A 16,508-nucleotide genomic window follows, 5' to 3' on the forward strand; every position below is an offset into this window, starting at 1 on the left:
ACGGGAAAGAATTCCCGGCGTTCCCGTCGCATCTCAAGAGGAGGCACTCTCAACAGGAAAGGCGAGAGGAACTCCATGGTCGTACCACCATTCCAAGAGTCCCCCAGATGTCTCAGTCCATTCCAGAGGAACCTCTTTGCCCTGCACTGGCTCATCTTTCACGCCGAGGATCGACTCACACCACGGTGGCACGTGGGCCAGCCCTGTGGGAAAGCCTCGAGGGAAAGCCTCGACGGAAAACCACAGATCCTTTGATCCACCCGACGGGAAGCGTGACATTGCTGCTACAGCCTGGAAGGAAAGCGCAAGTTCATGCCCCCACTCGAGACGAGGCCTGACTCCCCTGGGGAGACTCCAGAAGTACCCAAAGATCCATGTCAGCCCCTGAGAGGAATCCTCGGTTCCGGCCCTGACTCCACACAAGGTTTTTGGCCCCGGTATCGACGGGAGAGGAATCCCGAGAGGCCGCCTAGCAACTCGCACGGGGAGTGGCCTCTCCTGAGGCCACCAGGGCGGGTCCCTGACGTCCCCGTCGTAACTCGAGAACACCTGCCGCAACTCGAGAAAATCCAGGAAGTTCTCCCTTCCAGGCGAGATGAGGCCTATTTCCGATGAGGCGTCTGGAGTCTAATGACACCTAACCTCTGGAACTTCTAAAGGGTCTTTCACACCCTTGCTGCAACTCAAGAAGTTCACCGCCATACCCGTCTCCACTCGAGAGGAAGCACGATGGTCCCGCCCACATCCAGAGGAGCCCCGTTTCCCCCTCGTAGCTCGAGATGAGGGATCCTTTCCCTGCTTTCAACGGGAAAGAATTCCCGGCGTTCCCGTCGCATCTCAAGAGGAGGCACTCTCAACAGGAAAGGCGAGAGGAACTCCATGGTCGTACCACCATTCCAAGACTCCCCCAGATGTCTCAGTCCATTCCAGAGGAAACTCTTTGCCCTGCACTGGCTCATCTTTCATGCCGAGGATCGACTCACAACACGGTGGCACGTGGGACAGCCCTGTGGGAAAGCCTCGAGGGAAAGCCTCGAGGGAAAGCCACAGATCCTTTGATAAATGAGACGGGAATCGTGACATTGCTGCTACAGCCTGGAAGGAAAGCGCACGTGCATGCCCCCACTCGAGACGAGGCCTGACTCCCGTGGGGAGACTCCAGAAGTACCCAAAGATCCATGTCAGCCCCTGAGAGGAATCCTCGGTCCCGGCCCTGACTCCACACAAGGTTTTTGGCCCCGGTATCGACGGGAGAGGAATCCCGAGAGGCCCCCTAGCAACTCGCATGGGGACTGGCCTCTCCTGAGGCCACCAGGGCGGGTCCCTGAGGTCCCCGTCGTAACTCGAGAACACCTGCCGCAACTCGAGAAAATCCAGGAAGTTCTCCCTTGCAGGCGAGATGAGGCCTATTTCCGATGAGGCGTCTGGAGACTAATGACACCTAACCTCTGGAACTTCGAAAGGGTCTTTCACACCCTTGCTGCAACTCAAGAAGTTCACCGCCATACCCGTCTCCACTCGAGAGGAAGCACGATGGTCCCGCCCACATCCAGAGGAGCCCCGTTTCCCCCTCGTAGCTCGAGATGAGGGATCCCTTCCCTGCTTTCAACGGGAATGAATTCCCGGCGTTCCCGTCGCATCTCAAGAGGAGGCACTCTCAACAGGAAAGGCGAGAGGAACTCCATGGTCGTACCACCATTCCAAGAGTCCCCCAGATGTCTCAGTCCATTCCAGAGGAACCTCTTTGCCCTGCACTGGCTCATCTTTCACGCCGAGGATCGACTCACACCACGGTGGCACGTGGGCCAGCCCTGTGGGAAAGCCTCGAGGGAAAGCCTCGAGGGAAAACCACAGATCCTTTGATCCACCCGACGGGAAGCGTGACATTGCTGCTACAGCCTGGAAGGAAAGCGCAAGTTCATGCCACCACTCGAGACGAGGCCTGACTCCCCTGGGGAGACTCCAGAAGTACCCAAAGATCCATGTCAGCCCCTGAGAGGAATCCTCGGTTCCGGCCCTGACTCCACACAAGGTTTTTGGCCCCGGTATCGACGGGAGAGGAATCCCGAGAGGCCGCCTAGCAACTCGCACGGGGAGTGGCCTCTCCTGAGGCCACCAGGGCGGGTCCCTGAGTTCCCCGTCGTAACTCGAGAACACCTGCCGCAACTCGAGAAAATCCAGGAAGTTCTCCCTTCCAGGCGAGATGAGGCCTATTTCCGATGAGGCGTCTGGAGTCTAATGACACCTAACCTCTGGAACTTCGAAAGGGTCTTTCACACCCTTGCTGCAACTCAAGAAGTTCACCGCCATACCCGTCTCCACTCGAGAGGAAGCACGATGGTCCCGCCCACATCCAGAGGAGCCCCGTTTCCCCCTCGTAGCTCGAGATGAGGGATTCCTTCCCTGCTTTCAACGGGAAAGAATTCCCGGCGTTCCCGTCGCATCTCAAGAGGAGGCACTCTCAACAGGAAAGGCGAGAGGAACTCCATGGTCGTACCACCATTCCAAGAGTCCCCCAGATGTCTCAGTCCATTCCAGAGGACCTTTTGCCCTGCCCTGGCTCATCTTTCACGCCGAGGATCGACTCACACCACGGTGGCACGTGGGAAAGCCTCGTGGGAAAGCCTCGAGGGAAAGCCTCGAGGGAAAACCACAGATCCTTTGATCCACGCGACGGGAAGCGTGACATTGCTGCTGCAGCCTGGAAGGAAAGCGCACGTGCATGCCCCCACTCGAGACGAGGCCTGACTCCCCTTTGGAGACTCCAGAAGTACCCAAAGATACATGTCACCCCTGAGAGTAATCCTCGGTTCCGGCCCTGACTCCACACAAGGTTTTTGGCCCCGGTATCGACGGGAGAGGAATCCCGAGAGGCCCCCTAGCAACTCGCATGGGGACTGGCCTCTCCTGAGGCAACCAGGGCGGGTCCCTGAGGTCCCCGTCGTAACTCGAGAACACCTGCCGCAACTCGAGAAAATCCAGGAAGTTCTCCCTTGCAGGCGAGATGAGGCCTATTTCCGATGAGGCGTCTGGAGACTAATGACACCTAACCTCTGGAACTTCGAAAGGGTCTTTCACACCCTTGCTGCAACTCAAGAAGTTCACCGCCATACCCGTGTCCACTCGAGAGGAAGCACGATGGTCCCGCCCACATCAAGAGGAGCCCCGTTTCCCCCTCGTAGCTCGAGATGAGGGATCCTTTCCCTGCTTTCAACGGGAAAGAATTCCCGGCGTTCCCGTCGCATCTCAAGAGGAGGCACTCTCAACAGGAAAGGCGAGAGGAACTCCATGGTCGTACCACCATTCCAAGAGTCCCCCAGATGTCTCAGTCCATTCCAGAGGAACCTCTTTGCCCTGCACTGGCTCATCTTTCACGCCGAGGATCGACTCACACCACGGTGGCACGTGGGCCAGCCCTGTGGGAAAGCCTCGAGGGAAAGCCTCGAGGGAAAACCACAGATCCTTTGATCCACCCGACGGGAAGCGTGACATTGCTGCTACAGCCTGGAAGGAAAGCGCAAGTTCATGCCACCACTCGAGACGAGGCCTGACTCCCCTGGGAAGACTCCAGAAGTACCCAAAGATCCATGTCAGCCCCTGAGAGGAATCCTCGGTTCCGGCCCTGACTCCACACAAGGTTTTTGGCCCCGGTATTGACGGGAGAGGAATCCCGAGAGGCCGCCTAGCAACTCGCACGGGGAGTGGCCTCTCCTGAGGCCACCAGGGCGGGTCCCTGAGTTCCCCGTCGTAACTCGAGAACACCTGCCGCAACTCGAGAAAACCCAGGAAGTTCTCCCTTCCAGGCGAGATGAGGGCTATTTCCGATGAGGCGTCTGGAGTCTAATGACACCTAACCTCTGGAAATTCGAAAGGGTCTTTCACACCCTTGCTGCAACTCAAGAAGTTCACCGCCATACCCGTCTCCACTCGAGAGGAAGCACGATGGTCCCGCCCACATCCAGAGGAGCCCCGTTTCCCCCTCGTAGCTCGAGATGAGGGATCCCTTCCCTGCTTTCAACGGGAAAGAATTCCCGGCGTTCCCCTCACATCTCAAGAGGAGGCACTCTCAACAGGAAAGGCGAGAGGAACTCCATGGTCGTACCACCATTCCAAGAGTCCCCCAGATGTCTCAGTCCATTCCAGAGGAACCTCTTTGCCCTGCACTGGCTCATCTTTCACGCCGAGGATCGACTCACACCACGGTGGCACGTGGGCCAGCCCTGTGGGAAAGCCTCGAGGGAAAGCCTCGAGGGAAAACCACAGATCCTTTGATCCACCCGACGGGAAGCGTGACATTGCTGCTACAGCCTGGAAGGAAAGCGCAAGTTCATGCCACCACTCGAGACGAGGCCTGACTCCCCTGGGGAGACTCCAGAAGTACCCAAAGATCCATGTCAGCCCCTGAGAGGAATCCTCGGTTCCGGCCCTGACTCCACACAAGGTTTTTGGCCCCGGTATCGACGGGAGAGGAATCCCGAGAGGCCGCCTAGCAACTCGCACGGGGAGTGGCCTCTCCTGAGGCCACCAGGGCGGGTCCCTGACGTCCCCGTCGTGACTCGAGAACACCTGCCGCAACTCGAGAAAATCCAGGAAGTTTTCCCTTCCAGGCGAGATGAGGCCTATTTCCGATGAGGCATCTGGAGTCTAATGACACCTAACCTCTGGAACTTCGAAAGGGTCTTTCACACCCTTGCTGCAACTCAAGAAGTTCACCGCCATACCCGTCTCCACTCGAGAGGAAGCACGATGGTCCCGCCCACATCCAGAGGAGCCCCGTTTCCCCCTCGTAGCTCGAGATGAGGGATCCTTTCCCTGCTTTCAACGGGAAAGAATTCCCGGCGTTCCCGTCGCATCTCAAGAGGAGGCACTCTCAACAGGAAAGGCGAGAGGAACTCCATGGTCGTACCACCATTCCAAGACTCCCCCAGATGTCTCAGTCCATTCCAGAGGAAACTCTTTGCCCTGCACTGGCTCATCTTTCACGCCGAGGATCTACTCACAACACGGTGGCACGTGGGACAGCCCTGTGGGAAAGCCTCGAGGGAAAGCCTCGAGGGAAAGCCACAGATCCTTTGATAAATGCGACGGGAATCGTGACATTGCTGCTACAGCCTGGAAGGAAAGCGCACGTGCATGCCCCCACTCGAGACGAGGCCTGACTCCCGTGGGGAGACTCCAGAAGTACCCAAAGATCCATGTCAGCCCCTGAGAGGAATCCTCGGTCCCGGCCCTGACTCCACACAAGGTTTTTGGCCCCGGTATCGACGGGAGAGGAATCCCGAGAGGCCCCCTAGCAACTCGCATGGGGACTGGCCTCTCCTGAGGCCACCAGGGCGGGTCCCTGAGGTCCCCGTCGTAACTCGAGAACACCTGCCGCAACTCGAGAAAATCCAGGAAGTTCTCCCTTCCAGGCGAGATGAGGCCTATTTCCGATGAGGCGTCTGGAGACTAATGACACCTAAACTCTGGAACTTCGAAAGGGTCTTTCACACCCTTGCTGCAACTCAAGAAGTTCACCGCCATACCTGTCTCCACTCGAGAGGAAGCACGATGGTCCCGCCCACATCCAGAGGAGCCCCGTTTCCCCCTCGTAGCTCGAGATGAGGGATCCTTTCCCTGCTTTCAACGGGAAAGAATTCCCAGCGTTCCCGTCGCATCTCAAGAGGAGGCACTCTCAACAGGAAAGGCGAGAGGAACTCCATGGTCGTACCACCATTCCAAGAGTCCCCCAGATGTCTCAGTCCATTCCAGAGGAACCTTTTGCCCTGCACTGGCTCATCTTTCACGCCGAGGATCGACTCACACCACGGTGGCACGTGGGAAAGCCTTGTGGGAAAGCCTCGAGGGAAAGCCTCGAGGGAAAACCACAGATCCTTTGATCCACGCGACGGGAAGCGTGACATTGCTGCTGCAGCCTGGAAGGAAAGCGCACGTGCATGCCCCCACTCGAGACGAGTCCTGACTCCCCTGGGGAGACTCCAGAAGTACCCAAAGATACATGTCACCCCTGAGAGTAATCCTCGGTTCCGGCCCTGACTCCACACAAGGTTTTTGGCCCAGGTATCGACGGGAGAGGAATCCCGAGAGGCCCCCTAGCAACTCGCATGGGGTCTGGCCTCTCCTGAGGCAACCAGGGCGGGTCCCTGAGGTCCCCGTCGTAACTCGAGAACACCTGCCGCAACTCGAGAAAATCCAGGAAGTTCTCCCTTGCAGGCGAGATGAGGCCTATTTCCGATGAGGCGTCTGGAGACTAATGACACCTAACCTCTGGAACTTCGAAAGGGTCTTTCACACCCTTGCTGCAACTCAAGAAGTTCACCGCCATACCCGTCTCCACTCGAGAGGAAGCACGATGGTCCCGCCCACATCCAGAGGAGCCCCGTTTCCCCCTCGTAGCTCGAGATGAGGGATCCTTTCCCTGCTTTCAACGGGAAAGAATTCCCGGCGTTCCCGTCGCATCTCAAGAGGAGGCACTCTCAACAGGAAAGGCGAGAGGAACTCCATGGTCGTACCACCATTCCAAGAGTCCCCCAGATGTCTCAGTCCATTCCAGAGGAACCTCTTTGCCCTGCACTGGCTCATCTTTCACGCCGAGGATCGACTCACACCACGGTGGCACGTGGGACAGCCCTGTGGGAAAGCCTCGAGGGAAAGCCTCGAGGGAAAACCACAGATCCTTTGATCCACGCGACGGGAAGCGTGACATTGCTGCTACAGCCTGGAAGGAAAGCGCACGTGCATGCCCCCACTCGAGACGAGGCCTGACTCCCCTGGGGAGACTCCAGAAGTACCCAAAGATCCATGTCAGCCCCTGAGAGGAATCCTCGGTTCCGGGCCTGACTCCACACAAGGTTTTTGGCCCCGGTATCGACGGGAGAGGAATCCCGAGAGGCCCCCTAGCAACTCGCATGGGGACTGGCCTCTCCTGAGGCCACCAGGGCGGTTCCCTGAGGTCCCCGTCGTAACTCGAGAACACCTGCCGCAACTCGAGAAAATCCAGGAAGTTCTCCCTTCCAGGCGACATGTGGCCTATTTCCAATGAGGCGTCTGGAGACTAATGACACCTAACCTCTGGAACTTCGAAAGGGTCTTTCACACCCTTGCTGCAACTCAAGAAGTTCACCGCCATACCCGTCTCCACTCGAGAGGAAGCACGATGGTCCCGCCCACATCCAGAGGAGCCCCGTTTCCCCCTCCTAGCTCGAGATGAGGGATCCTTTCCCTGCTTTCAACGGGAAAGAATTCCCAGTGTTCCCGTCGCATCTCAAGAGGAGGCATTCTCAACAGGAAAGGCGAGAGGAACTCCATGGTCGTACCACTATTCCAGGATTGCCCAGATGTCTCAGTCCATTCCAGAGGAACCTCTTTGCCCTGCACTGGCTCATCTTTCACGCCGAGGATCGACTCACACCACGGTGGCACGTGGGACAGCCCTGTGGGAAAGCCTCGAATGAAAGCCTCGAGGGAAAACCACAGATCCTTTGATCCACGCGACGGGAAGCGTGACATTGCTGCTACAGCCTGGAAGGAAAGCACACGTGCATGCCCCCACTCGAGACGAGGCCTGACTCCCCTGGGGAGACTCCAGAAGTACCCAAAGATACATGTCACCCCTGAGAGGAATCCTCGGTTCCGGCCCTGACTCCATACAAGGTTTTTGTCCCCGGTATCGACGGGAGAGGAATCCCGAGAGGCCCCCTATCAACTCGCATGGGGACTGGCCTCTCCTGAGGCAACCAGGGCGGGTCCCTGAGGTCCCCGTCGTAACTCGAGAACACCTGCCGCAACTCGAGAAAATCCAGGAAGTTCTCCCTTGCAGGCGAGATGAGGCCTATTTCCGATGAGGCGTCTGGAGACTAATGACACCTAACCTCTGGAACGTCGAAAGGGTCTTTCACACCCTTGCTGCAACTCAAGAAGTTCACCGGCATACCCGTCTCCACTCGAGAGGAAGCACGATGGTCCCGCCCACATCCAGAGGAGCCCCGTTTCCCCCTCGTAGCTCGAGATGAGGGATCCTTTCCCTGCTTTCAACGGGAAAGAATTCCCGGCGTTCCTGTCGCATCTCAAGAAGAGGCACTCTCAACAGGAAAGGCGAGAGGAACTCCATGGTCGTACCACCATTCCTAGAGTCCCCTAGATGTCTCAGTCCATTCCAGAGGAACCTCTTTGACCTGCACTGGCTCATCTTTCACGCCGAGGATCGATTCACACCACGGTGGCACGTGGGACAGCCCTGTGGGAAAGCCTCGAGGGAAAGACTCGAGGGAAAGCCACAGACCCTTTGATAAATGCGACGGGAATCGTGACATTGCTGCTACAGCCTGGAAGGAAAGCGCACGTGCATGCCCCCACTCGAGACGAGGCCTGACTCCCCTTTGGAGACTCCAGAAGTTCCCAAAGAAACATGTCACCCCTGAGAGGAATCCTCGGTTCCGGCCCTGACTCCACACAAGGTTTTTGTCCCCGGTATCGACGGGAGAGGAATCCCGAGAGGCCCCCTATCAACTCGCATGGGGACTGGCCTCTCCTGAGGCAACCAGGGCGGGTCCCTGAGGTCCCCGTCGTAACTCGAGAACACCTGCCGCAACTCGAGAAAATCCAGGAAGTTCTCCCTTCCAGGCGAGATGAGGCCTATTTCCGATGAGGCGTCTGGAGACTAATGACACCTAACCTCTGGAACTTCGAAAGGGTCTTTCACACCCTTGCTGCAACTCAAGAAGTTCACCGCCATACCCGTCTCCACTCGAGAGGAAGCACGATGGTCCCGCCCACATCCAGAGGAGCCCCGTTTCCCCCTCGTAGCTCGAGATGAGGGATCCCTTCCCTGCTTTCAACGGGAAAGAATTCCCGGCGTTCCCGTCGCATCTCAAGAGGAGGCACTCTCAACAGGAAAGGCGAGAGGAACTCCATGGTCGTACCACCATTCCAAGAGTCCCCCAGATGTCTCAGTCCATTCCAGAGGAACATCTTTGCCCTGCACTGGCTCATCTTTCACGCCGAGGATCGACTCACACCACGGTGGCACGTGGGCCAGCCCTGTGGGAAAGCCGCGAGGGAAAGCCTCGAGGGAAAACCACAGATCCTTTGATCCACCCGACGGGAAGCGTGACATTGCTGCTACAGCCTGGAAGGAAACCGCAAGTTCATGCCACCACTCGAGACGAGGCCTGACTCCCCTGGGGAGACTCCAGAAGTACCCAAAGATCCATGTCAGCCCCTGAGAGGAATCCTCGGTTCCGGCCCTGACTCCACACAAGGTTTTTGGCCCCGGTATCGACGGGAGAGGAATCCCGAGAGGCCGCCTAGCAACTCGCACGGGGAGTGGCCTCTCCTGAGGCCACCAGGGCGGGTCCCTGAGTTCCCCGTCGTAACTCGAGAACACCTGCCGCAACTCGAGAAAATCCAGGAAGTTCTCCCTTCCAGGCGAGATGAGGCCTATTTCCGATGAGGCGTCTGGAGTCTAATGACACCTAACCTCTGGAACTTCGAAAGGGTCTTTCACACCCTTGCTGCAACTCAAGAAGTTCACCGCCATACCCGTCTCCACTCGAGAGGAAGCACGATGGTCCCACCCACATCCAGAGGAGCCCCGTTTCCCCCTCGTAGCTCGAGATGAGGGATCGTTTCCCTGCTTTCAACGGGAAAAAATTCCCATCATTCCCGTCGCATCTCCAAAGGAGGCACTCTCAACAGGAAAGGCGAGAGGAACTCAATGGTCGTACCACCATTCCTAGAGTCCCCTAGATGTCTCAGTCCATTCCAGAGGAACCTCTTTGACCTGCACTGGCTCATTTCTCACGCCGAGGATCGACTCACTCCACGGTGGCACGTGGGACAGCCCTGAGGGAAAGCCTCGAGGGAAAGCCTCGAGGGAAAGCCACAGATCCTTTGATAAATGCGACGGGAAGCGTGACATTGCTGCTACAGCTTGGAAGGAAAGCGCACGTGCATGCCCCCACTCGAGACGAGGCCTGACTCCCCTAGTGAGACTCCAGAAGTACCCAAAGATCCATGTCACCCTTGAGAGGAATCTTCGGTTCCGGCCCTGACTCCACAAAAGGTTTTTGGCCCCGGTATCGACAGGAGAGGAATCCCGAGAGGCCCCCTAGCAACTCGCATGGGGAATGGCCTCTCCTGAGCCCACCAGGGCGGGTCCCTGAGGTCCCCGTCGTAACTCGAGAACACCTGCCGCAACTCGAGAAAATCCAGGAAGTTCTCCCTTCCAGGCGAGATGAGGCCTATTTCCGATGAGGCGTCTGGAGACTAATGACACCTAACCTCTGGAACTTCGAAAGGGTCTTTCACACCCTAACTGCAACTCAAGAAGTTCACCGCCATACCCGTCTTAACTCCAGAGGTAGCACGATGGTCCCGCCCACATCCAGAGGAGCCCCGTTTCCCCCTCGTAGCTCGAGATGAGGGATCCTTTCCCTGCTTTCAACGGGAAAGAATTCCCAGCGTTCCCGTCGCATCTCAAGAGGAGGCACTCTCAACAGGAAAGGCGAGAGGAACTCCATGGTCGTACCACCATTCCAAGAGACCCCCAGATGTCTCAGTCCATTCCAGAGGAACCTCTTTGCCCTGCACTGGCTCATCTTTCACGCCGAGGATCGACTCACACCACGGTGGCACGTGGGACATCCCTGTGGCAAAGCCTCGAGGGAAAGCCTCGAGGGAAAACCACAGATCCTTTGATCCACGCGACGGGAAGCGTGACATTGCTGCTACAGCCTGGAAGGAAAGCGCACATGCATGCCCCCACTCGAGACGAGGCCTGACTCCCCTGGGGAGACTCCAGAAATACCCAAAGTTCCATGTCACCTCTGAGAGGAAACCTCGGTTCCGACCCTGACTCCACACAAGGTTTTTGGCCCCGGTATCGACGGGAGAGGAATCCTGAGAGGCCCCCTAGCAACTCGCATGGGGACTGGTCTTTCCTGAGGCCACCATGGCGGGTCCCTGAGATCCCCGTCGTAACTCGAGAACACCTGCCGCAACTCGAGAAATTCCAGGAAGTTCCCCCTTCCAGGCGAGATGAGGCCTATTTCCGATGAGGCGTCTGGAGACTAATGACACCTAACCTCTGGAACTTCGAAAGGGTCTTTCACACCCTTGCTGCAACTCAAGAAGTTCACCGCCATACCCGTCTCCACTCGAGAGGAAGCACGATCGTCCCGCCCACATCCAGAGGAGCCCCCTTTCCCCCTCGTAGCTCGAGATGAGGAATCCTTTCCCTGCTTTCAATGGGAAAGAATTCCCGGCGTTCCCGTCGCATCTCAAGCGGAGGCACTCTCAACAGGAAAGGCGAGAGGAACTCCATGGTCGTACCACCATTCCAAGAGTCCCCCAGATGTCTCAGTCCATTCCAGAGGAACCTCTTTGCCCTGCACTGGCTCATCTTTCACGCCGAGGATCGACTCACACCACGGTGGCACGTGGGACAGCCCTGTGGGAAAGCCTCGAGGGAAAGCCTCGAGGGAAAACCACAGATCCTTTGATCCACGCCACGGGAAGCGTGACATTGCTGCTACAGCCTGGAAGGAAAGTGCACGTGCATGCCCCGACTCGAGACGAGGCCTGACTCCCCTGGGGAGACTCCAGAAGTACCCAAAGATCCATGTCAGCCCCTGAGAGGAATCCTCGGTTCAGGCCCTGACTCCACACAAGGTTTTTGGCCCCGGTATCGACGGGAGAGGAATCCCGAGAGGCCCCATAGCAACTCGCATGGGGACTGGCCTCTCCTGAGGCCAACAGGGCGGGTCCCTGAGGTCCCCGTCGTAACTCGAGAACACCTGCCGCAACTCGAGAAAATCCAGGAAGTTCTCCCTTCCAGGCGAGATGAGGCCTATTTCCGATGAGGCGTCTGGAGACTAATGACACCTAAACTCTGGAACTTCGAAAGGGTCTTTCACACCCTTGCTGCAACTCAAGAAGTTCACCGCCATACCCGTCTCCACTCGAGAGGAAGCACGATGGTCCCGCCCACATCCAGAGGAGCCCCGTTTCCCCCTCCTAGCTCGAGATGAGCGATCCTTTCCCTGCTTTCAACAGGAAAGAATTCCCGGCGTTCCCGTCGCATCTCAAGAGGAGGCACTCTCAACAGGAAAGGCGAGAGGAACTCCATGGTCGTACCACCATTCCAAGAGTCCCGCAGATGTCTCAGTCCATTCCAGAGGAACCTCTTTGCCCTGCACTGGCTCATCTTTCACGCCGAGGATCGACTCACACCACGGTGGCACGTGGGACAGCCCTGTGGGAAGCCTCGAGGGAAAGCCTCGAGGGAAAACCACAGATCCTTTGATCCACGCGATGGGAAGCGTGACATTGCTGCTACAGCCTGGAAGGAAAGCGCACGTGCATGCCCCCACTCGAGATGAGGCCTGTCTCCCCTGGCGAGACTCCAGAAGTACCCAAAGATCCATATCAGCCCGTGAGAGGAATCCTCGGATCCGGCCCTGACTCCACACAAGGTTTTTGGCCCGGGTATCGACGGGAGAGGAATCCCGAGAGGCCCCCTAGCAACTCGCATGGGGACTGGCCTCTCCTGAGGCCACCAGGGCGGGTCCCTGAGGTCCCCGTCGTAACTCGAGAACACCTGCCGCAACTCGAGAAAATCCAGGAAGTTCTCCCTTCCAGGCAGGATGAGGCCTATTTCCGATGAGGCGTCTGGAGACTAATGACACCTAACCTCTGGAACTTCGAAAGGGTCTTTCACACCCTTGCTGCAACTCAAGAAGTTCACCGCCATACCCGTCTCCACTCGAGTGGAAGCACGATCGTCCCGCCCACATCCAGCGGAGCCCCATTTCCCCCTCGTAGCTCGAGATGAGGAATCCTTTCCCTGCTTTCAATGGGAAAGAGTTCCCGGCGTTCCCGTCGCATCTCAAGCGGAGGCACTCTCAACAGGAAAGGCGAGAGGAACTCCATGGTCGTACCACCATTCCAAGAGTCCCCCAGATGTCTCAGTCCATTCCAGAGGAACCTCTTTGCCCTGCACTGGCTCATCTTTCACGCCGAGGATCGACTCACACCACGGTGGCATGTGGGACAGCCCTGTGGGAAAGCCTCGAGGGTAAGCCTCGAGGGAAAACCACAGATCCTTTGATCCACGCCACGGGAAGCGTGACATTGCTGCTACAGCCTGGAAGGAAAGTGCACGTGCATGCCCCGACTCGAGACGAGGCCTGACTCCCCTGGGGAGACTCCAGAAGTACCCAAAGATCCATGTCAGCCCGTGAGAGGAATCCTCGGTTCCGGCCCTGACTCCACACAAGGTTTTTGGCCCCGGTATCGATGGGAGAGGAATCCCGAGAGGCCCCTTAGCAACTCGCATGGGGACTGGCCTCTCCTGAGGCCACCAGGGCGGGTCCCTGAGGTCCCCGTCGTAACTCGAGAACACCTGCCGCAACTCGAGAAAATCCAGGAAGTTCTCCCTTCCAGGCGAGATGAGGCCTATTTCCGATGAGGCGTCTGGAGACTAATGACACCTAAACTCTGGAACTTCGAAAGGGTCTTTCACACCCTTGCTGCAACTCAAGAAGTTCACCGCCATACCCGTCTCCACTCGAGAGGAAGCACGATGGTCCCGCCCACATCCAGAGGAGCCCCGTTTCCCCCTCCTAGCTCGAGATGAGCGATCCTTTCCCTGCTTTCAACGGGAAAGAATTCCCGGCGTTCCCGTCGCATCTCAAGAGGAGGCACTCTCAACAGGAAAGGCGAGAGGAACTCCATGGTCGTACCACCATTCCAAGAGTCCCGCAGATGTCTCAGTCCATTCCAGAGGAACCTCTTTGCCCTGCACTGGCTCATCTTTCACGCCGAGGATCGACTCACACCACGGTGGCACGTGGGACAGCCCTGTGGGAAGCCTCGAGGGAAAGCCTCGAGGGAAAACCACAGATCCTTTGATCCACGCGATGGGAAGCGTGACATTGCTGCTACAGCCTGGAAGGAAAGCGCACGTTCATGCCCCCACTCGAGATGAGGCCTGTCTCCCCTGGCGAGACACCAGAAGTACCCAAAGATCCATATCAGCCCGTGAGAGGAATCCTCGGTTCCGGCCCTGACTCCACACAAGGTTTTTTGCCCGGGTATCGACGGGAGAGGAATCCCGAGAGGCCCCCTAGCAACTCGCATGGGGACTGGCCTCTCCTGAGGCCACCAGGGCGGGTCCCTGAGGTCCCCGTCGTAACTCGAGAACACCTGCCGCAACTCGAGAAAATCCAGGAAGTTCTCCCTTCCAGGCAGGATGAGGCCTATTTCCGATGAGGCGTCTGGAGACTAATGACACCTAACCTCTGGAACTTCGAAAGGGTCTTTCACACCCTTGCTGCTACTCAAGAAGTTCACCGCCATACCCGTCTCCACTCGAGAGGAAGCACGATCGTCCCGCCCACATCCAGAGGAGCCCCCTTTCCCCCTCGTAGCTCGAGATGAGGAATCCTTTCCCTGCTTTCAATGGGAAAGAGTTCCCGGCGTTCCCGTCGCATCTCAAGCGGAGGCACTCTCAACAGGAAAGGTGAGAGGAACTCCATGGTCGTACCACCATTCCAAGAGTCCCCCAGATGTCTCAGTCCATTCCAGAGGAAGCTCTTTGCCCTGCACTGGCTCATCTTTCACGCCGAGGATCGACTCACACCACGGTGGCACGTGGGACAGCCCTGTGGGAAAGCCTCGAGGGAAAGCCTCGAGGGAAAACCACAGATCCTTTGATCCACGCCACGGGAAGCGTGACATTGCTGCTACAGCCTGGAAGGAAAGTGCACGTGCATGCCCCGACTCGAGACGAGGCCTGACTCCCCTGGGGAGACTCCAGAAGTACCCAAAGATCCATGTCAGCCCGTGAGAGGAATCCTCGGTTCCGGCCCTGACTCCACACAAGGTTTTTGGCCCCGGTATCGACGGGAGAGGAATCCCGAGAGGCCCCCTAGCAACTCGCATGGGGACTGGCCTCTCCTGAGGCCACCAGGGCGGGTCCCTGAGGTCCCCGTCGTAACTCGAGAACACCTGCCGCAACTCTAGAAATTCCAGGAAGTTCCCCCTTCCAGGCGAGATGAGGCCTATTTCCGATGAGGCGTCTGGAGACTAATGACACCTAACCTCTGGAACTTCGAAAGGGTCTTTCACACCCTTGCTGCAACTCAAGAAGTTCACCGCCATACCCGTCTCCACTCGAGAGGAAGCACGATCGTCCCGCCCACATCCAGAGGAGCCCCCTTTCCCCCTCGTAGCTCGAGATGAGGAATCCTTTCCCTGCTTTCAATGGGAAAGAATTCCCGGCGTTCCCGTCGCATCTCAAGCGGAGGCACTCTCAACAGGAAAGGCGAGAGGAACTCCATGGTCGTACCACCATTCCACGAGTCCCCCAGATGTCTCAGTCCATTCCAGAGGAAGCTCTTTGCCCTACACTGGCTCATCTTTCACGCCGAGGATCGACTCACACCACGGTGGCACGTGGGACAGCCCTGTGGGAAAGCCTCGAGGGAAAGCCTCGAGGGAAAACCACAGATCCTTTGATCCACGCCACGGGAAGCGTGACATTGCTGCTACAGCCTGGAAGGAAAGCGCAAGTGCATGCCCCCACTCGAGCCGAAGCCTGACTCCCCTGGGGAGACTCCAGAAGTACCCAAAGATCCATGTCAGCCCCTGAGAGGAATCCTCGGTTCAGGCCCTGACTCCACACAAGGTTTTTGGCCCCGGTATCGACGGGAGAGGAATCCCGAGAGGCCCCCTAGCAACTCGCATGGGGACTGGCCTCTCCTGAGGCCTCCAGGGCGGGTCCCTGAGGTCCCCGTCGTAACTCGAGAACACCATCCGCAACTCGAGAAATTCCAGGAAGTTCCCCCTTCCAGGCGAGATGAGGCTTATTTCCGATGAGGCGTCTGGAGACTAATGACACCTAACCTCTGGAACTTCGAAAGGGTCTTTCACACCCTTGCTGCAACTCAAGAAGTTCACCGCCATACCCGTCTCCACTCTAGAGGAAGAACGATCGTCCCGCCCACATCCCGAGGAGCCCCGTTTCCCCCTCGTAGCTCGAGATGAGGAATCCTTTCCCTGCTTTCAATGGGAAAGAATTCCCGGCGTTCCCGTCGCATCTCAAGCGGAGGCACTCTCAACAGGAAAGGCGAGAGGAACTCCATGGTCGTACCACCATTCCAAGAGTCCCCCAGATGTCTCAGTCCATTCCAGAGGAACCTCTTTGCCCTGCACTGGCTCATCTTTCACGCCGAGGATCGACTCACACCACGGTGGCACGTGGGACAGCCCTGTGGGAAAGCCTCGAGGGAAAGCCTCGAGGGAAAACCACAGATCCTTTGATCCACGCCACGGGAAGCGTGACATTGCTGCTACAGCCTGGAAGGAAAGTGCACGTGCATGCCCAGACTCGAGACGAGGCCTGACTCCCTGGGGAGACTCCAGAAGTACCCAAAGATCCATGTCAGCCCCTGAGAGGAATCCTCGGTTCCGGCCCTGACTCCACACAAGGTTTTTGGCCCCGGTAT

The sequence above is a fragment of the Capricornis sumatraensis genome, chromosome 12, assembly GCF_032405125.1.
Source record: "Capricornis sumatraensis isolate serow.1 chromosome 12, serow.2, whole genome shotgun sequence".
Taxonomy (NCBI): Eukaryota; Metazoa; Chordata; class Mammalia; order Artiodactyla; family Bovidae; genus Capricornis; species Capricornis sumatraensis.